Source organism: Fukomys damarensis, unplaced genomic scaffold, assembly GCF_012274545.1.
Source record: "Fukomys damarensis isolate Sample0158 unplaced genomic scaffold, DMR_v1.0_HiC HiC_scaffold_5, whole genome shotgun sequence".
In the NCBI taxonomy this organism is placed as follows: Eukaryota; Metazoa; Chordata; class Mammalia; order Rodentia; family Bathyergidae; genus Fukomys; species Fukomys damarensis.
In genome coordinates, this window is record NW_022900917.1 from 61,175,972 (window position 1) to 61,181,776 (window position 5,805).

The 5,805-nt window shown below is 40.0% G+C and overlaps 1 long non-coding RNA gene across 1 annotated transcript in view; it reads right to left on the reverse strand.

Moving 5' to 3' along the window:
• Positions 1 to 5,030: 5,030 nt before the first annotated feature.
• Positions 5,031 to 5,805, reverse strand: part of LOC104866414 — a 13,359-nt gene continuing 12,584 nt past the window's right edge. The window contains exon 4 of the long non-coding RNA XR_004515560.1: positions 5,031 to 5,626. This is a non-coding gene — a long non-coding RNA (uncharacterized LOC104866414). The remainder of the gene's footprint in view (positions 5,627 to 5,805) is intronic.

Genomic DNA, 5,805 nt, shown 5'->3' on the forward strand with positions numbered 1-5,805 from the left:
TTTTTTTTTTTTTTTTGAGTGCTGTGGTTTTCACTATAGAGATTTTTTCACTTTCTTAGTTAGGTTAATTCCTAAGTATTTAATTTTTCTTGGAGACACTATGAATGCTATTTTTTCCTAATTATATTTGAAATCATGTTCTTACTTTCTGGCACTACAATATGCTGCTGGCTTATCTTATATATTTTCTGCCCCAGTCCTAGAATCAGTGATGTCACCATGGAGCCCTGGTTCCTTTCACTGAACAAAGATGTTAAAAACCAAGATTGATGCTTAAAATTACGTGGGTGTCATTCCTTCTAACTCATCTCAACTGACAGAGCAAGTGAACCAATGAGTATGTATTGATCTGTGTACATACAAACATCATAACCTTTCATACATATCTATATGAAACTAAAGGGAACTCAAACTGATGTCTCAAACTCTAACCCATCATGGCATGGATGATTCTGGCCTTGCTCCTCTGTAATCTTTCATTCCAACAGCAAGAAGCCTGGCCCCCACCATCTGCCATCCATTTGCTTAATTGTTCAATTGTTTACATATGTAGTTATTTTAGAATTCTTACCTCATTTCCCAGGGGAAACCACTTTATCAGCCAGAATACAGTGGTTGTATGTAGTTCACTTTATCTTCAGCCTTACAGATTTAGCTCAATTAGAAAGTAATTCAGGTCAGTTCCTTCCCTAAATCCATTCAGGTCAGTGGAATTATTTCACATACTTACAGAACAATTAGATTCTCTTTTCATAGATTGCTCTTTATCCTGGGATGCTAGTCATATGATAAATGATTTTTTAAATTTTGCATACATCTTCAGGGTTGATCCGCCAGGGTGAAGGGCTAAAGGTTTTCTATGTATGGAAGAAGGGTAGGTGTGGATTTTGGAGGGCCAGAGTGACCTGCGGAAGACAGCTGTTTGCCCACCTGTATTTGCTCTTTCCCTTTCTGTCACCTTGCACTCCTCTTTCTCCGATTTTCTGGTTTTCCTCCCTATGATAATACCTCTTGCAATGGAAAGTTATGCATTCACTACATTCTTAGACATGTGATGTTCTTTGGCCAATGACATGTGGACAGAATTAATTTCCAGACAGATGCTTTTGCAGCTGGCATGGGGTTTTCTCCTTTCTTCTTTGCTACAGTATTGAATGTGCTTCAAATGGTGATGCTCTGTTGGCCTTTGTTCTTGAGGGAAGACAAAATATAGAAGGGCTGCAGCTGGTCCTGGATGAACATTTGGCTGTTATGGAAAGCCACTGGGACTGTAGGTCTTTGGTTACTGTAGCAAACCTCAGTTTTTAAAGACTAACATATCCTTTTTCCTTGATATCAAAGTCACCATATTTTCAACTTTCTCATCAAGCTCTATGAACTGGGAGGCTGATCTCTGTTGTTTGCATTCACCAGGCTCTTTTCTTTCTGGCTTCCAGATAGGTTCTGCCAAGGGGAAGTACCAGTAGAATACTGGAGAGGAACAGAGAGAGCTCAAGGTTAGAGATGATTGTTTCTTTACCTATAAAGACTTCAGTGGTCTGGTCTTTCCTCTTGCTCATTAGACTCAGAGGTATTGCCCTTCTGTTGTTTCATTTTAGGTCAAATCTTGTCAATCTTATCATTTTCCTCAATTTTACCCTTTTCTTAAACTTTGTAGTTGTATTTTTTTGATTAAAAATATGTAACAAAAAGGCAAAAAAAAAGAAAATAAACTTATAAAAAGGAAAGGTTTATTTTGGCTGTTATGGCTTAATTCTACAGTGTTCCTCAAAATTGTCATGTGTGTGTGGAAGGTGATTGGAAAATCGGGTGCCATTTATGGATTCGTTCATTGACAAGTTCAGCAGCTGAGTGTGTTATTAGGAGATAGGGCCTGGTTGGACATGGGTCATGGAGGACATAACCTGGAAGGGTGTATTCTTGCCCCTGACTCCTCCATTCTCTCTGTTTCCTGGCTGCCATGGGCTGAGCTACTTTCTTCTGCTATTCCCTTCTGCCATTTTTGCCTTGGAGCCATCCTACCATGAACTGAAATTTTAAGCCAAAATAAACCTCTCCTCCTTTAAACTGTGGGTGTTGAGTATTGTATCCTAGCAACAAAGAGGTGACTAAAATTCTGGCTCACAGTTTAGGATGTTGCAGCTCATGGCCACTTGGCTCTTTTGCTTTGGGTCTATGGTAGTAGAGTATACCATGATAGGAACATGTAGCAGAGGAAGTTTACTTCATGGTGACTGGGATGCAAAGAGAGAGAAAGAGGCTGGGGTCTCATATCCCCTTCAAAGGTACACCCCAGGGACCTAACTTCCTCCTTCTAGGCCTTATCTCTTGAAGTTTTCACCACCTCCCAATAGCTTTAACACATGGGCCTTTGAGGGGCATTCACGATCCAAAGTATAGCATATCCTGAGTCCTGTCTGCTACTGTGCATGTTGTTGCAACATGGGTGAAATAAGAATTAGCAGATCAAGCTGTCACCACCTCTGGAAAGACCTCCCTTTTAATGGAAAGGTATGTGGCAATAATAGCAGCATCTTAGTGAATTATGGTTAATACAGTATATCATACCTGCTGAGGGTATTTGCTTTAGCAATCATGTATTTGTGAACAAATGTTTGTCCTGAATTTGCAGTCATTTCCATGACTTGGTGGGTATTGCAAAAGGGTTGTTATCTCAAATTCTCAAGGAAAGGAACTCCAATTTGGAAACTTAATGACATATTGAATGCCACCTACAATGAAGCATATAAGCTAGTCTGGTCAGGGGAATTTCTCAAATGGCCCCCAAAGATGTCCCACTCTGCCTCCTGGAACCCGAGAGCCTGAGAAAGGACTCTTCCCTGCTTATCTAGTGTTCTGTACACAGCTGCCCTTCAGATAAAGAGATTATCCTGGGTCCTGTGGGCAGATGATCACAGATTTCTTTTTAAAGCAGAGAGCTTTCTCTGGTTGCTGGCAGAGTTAGGGAGATGTGAAGCATTGGATGGTTTCAAAGTACCACTACTGGCTTCAGAAAGCTGAGAAAGTTGTCATTTCATCATGTATACTTGGTAGACTTGGTGACCACAAATCTATACAAACAAGTTTAGGGAAAACCCAAGAAGCTGGCTAAGAGCAACTTGAAGGAAATGATGGTCATTGCTCTTCTGGATCAGGAAACTCTGCTGTGAAATGCACAGACTGTATTTGTGTTGCCTGTGGCCATCAGTGTCCCAGTTGGAGCTAAACTTGGGTGTAATGCCACCTGGCAGCAAAGCTATACCACTACCCTCAGTAGGGTTTGTCCTTCTTTCAGGCCTTACAGCAATTGTCTAAGGTGATAGCACTAATATTTGCCAGAGCACAGCCCAAAGACTACTAGATACAGGTACCCAGGGCCCAACTCTGCCTAGAGTTCTTGCTGCATATGTAAATCGGAAGACCTGGGACAAGCCTGGACCAACTTTCATAAACTCCCCCTGGTGAGAGTTATGTACCATGAATTTCAAATACTATACTGGGGCTATGGGTGTAGGTCAGTGGTAACCACTCGCCTAGCATGTGTAAGGCCCTGGATTTGATCCCTGGTGCTGAAAAAGAATTTTTTTTCCTTGAGGAAATGTTGAGGAATATTCTCTGTTAGTACAATTTCACTTTTGTTAACATGTAAAAATTGAGTGTGCAACACGCTCTTGTAAGTAGTAGCTTTTTCCTGAATCTCTGAATTGGACAGGCACTAGTCTCCCTGTGAGCTTCATCTTGATCAGCTAAGTGCTGAGCTGCGTTACTCAGTGGATTGCAGTTCCCTTGATCATGGGTCAAGTCGCCTCCTGATGGGAAGAATCTAAATATAATTTTGGTCAATTATTCAGTCACGCTTGGTCCCAATGGAGAATAAGGAATCTACATTCTTAATAATTCAGAAATGCATGGTCTATCAATGTTTTGAGTATGTTAAAATCTGGATCTTAGCATTCTAACTTTTTTTCACTCAGAGGTTTAAGCTATTTGTGCATGTGGCCTGTGTTTGGCAATCTGTGCTTGAAAGGCAGTTGCTCATTTTGAATCATTTATTCTAATCCTTGTATGTTAGTTGATGGATGGCAGGTCTTTTAAAGATAGTATAATTAAAAAATTGCTGCTATACATATGGAAACCTTGGCCAGGTTTAAGGAATTAGGAAATTACAGTAAAAATAAACAGAAGTGTAACTATCAGCCATATCAATGAGATTTGAAACAAAGTTACTTCGCTACTCAGTGAAAGAATATCTGACCTGTTCAAGCTGAGAAAGAATCTTTGCCAGGTGGCAGCCATGCATTAAGAAGGACTGCAAACCAAAAATGAGCCACAGCATGGTTTGATCTACTCAAAGAAGTTTGTAGTAATAAAGTACTTTCTTTTCTTTTGAAAAAATAATGAAAACCATGTCACCTTTGGGATATTATTTCATTAATGTCTCCCAACCCTCTTAACTAGTATTTGAAAGAAAATCCTTTCCTCTTTAAATATCCCATTCTGAATTTACCCATAAAGGAAGGTGACCACCAGAATGAAGCTTTCAGCATAGGGATACAAAAGGACCTCAGTTTTTACCTTCCTCATATGGAAAAGCAGCTGGCCGTACTTATCCAGCAGGCTGGAGACTAATCAGGATGGCACTTCATAAATTCAGTAAAGAAAGTTTGCTAAAGTGTTGTGTTGCTCTTCTTAATTTCCAGCAACAGCTTCAATCTTCTCCAATCCTTTTACTTAGGGGCATGGAGAGGAGGTAGCAAAACCAGTGCTTTCATATATAACTTTTTAAAATACATATTGTTGTGCGTGTGCTTAAAAATCATAGTCCTATATATTTCATTTCAACAAGCCTCCTGAAAGCCAAATCATGACTGATACACACTCAAACAGCTAGTAATAAAGTAGACTTGACAAAATTAAATTTAAATTAAATGCAACAAGTAAAATGACAGGTTTAAACCCTAACATATCAAAAATTATATTAAATGTAAGTGGCTTAAATATAATAAGTAAAAGAGACTTTAATTGGCAGGGTAGTTTTTAAACATGCCTCAATTATATACTGTCAAAAAGAAACTCAATTAAAATTTTACAACATAGGTTAAAGAAAAAGAAGACAGAGACTTCCAGGACGATGGCGGAGTGGTAAGCAACAAAGAGTCTCTCCAAGATTTGGTGTCCTGACACTGGAATATAGTGGCATGAGGTCAAGAAGGAGGGAAGTGGACTCCCGGGTACCCAAGAAGAATCTGAGGCGAGAGTTGAAATCCATGGGGAGAGTGAAGAGAGAAATTTCAACAAAGAGGAGGGAGGCAACGAGCAGCACTCTTTCTCAGAGCCCAGACTCCTGGCGTGGGAGTGGTGGGTTGAACCAGCAGACGCAGGGCAACTACTGGCGAGCCCAGTCCATGTAGAAATGCACCAGTGGAACAGAGCAGTGGACGCATCCCTGAGTGCAGCAACTGCAGCAGCTGGTGAGTTGTCTGGGTGCCCAAGAGAAGGCTCGCCAGTACCATACTTCTCACTTCTTCCACGTATCTCTTCTGCCTTTTCTCCTGTCATCTTGTCTCACTGGCCTACACTTCTCCTTTGTCTTCTACTTTTAAAGATTTACATGATGACATTGGACCTATCTCAGAAAAGAAGTAAACCACATACAAATCAGAAAGGAAGAAATAAAACTCCTCTATTTGTAGATATATGATGATCCATACAGAAAATCCTAAGGAATGTATTTTGAATAAAATAACAAAAACTGAGTCCAGCAAAGTTGCAAAATATAAGGGCAACACATAAATATGTATATAT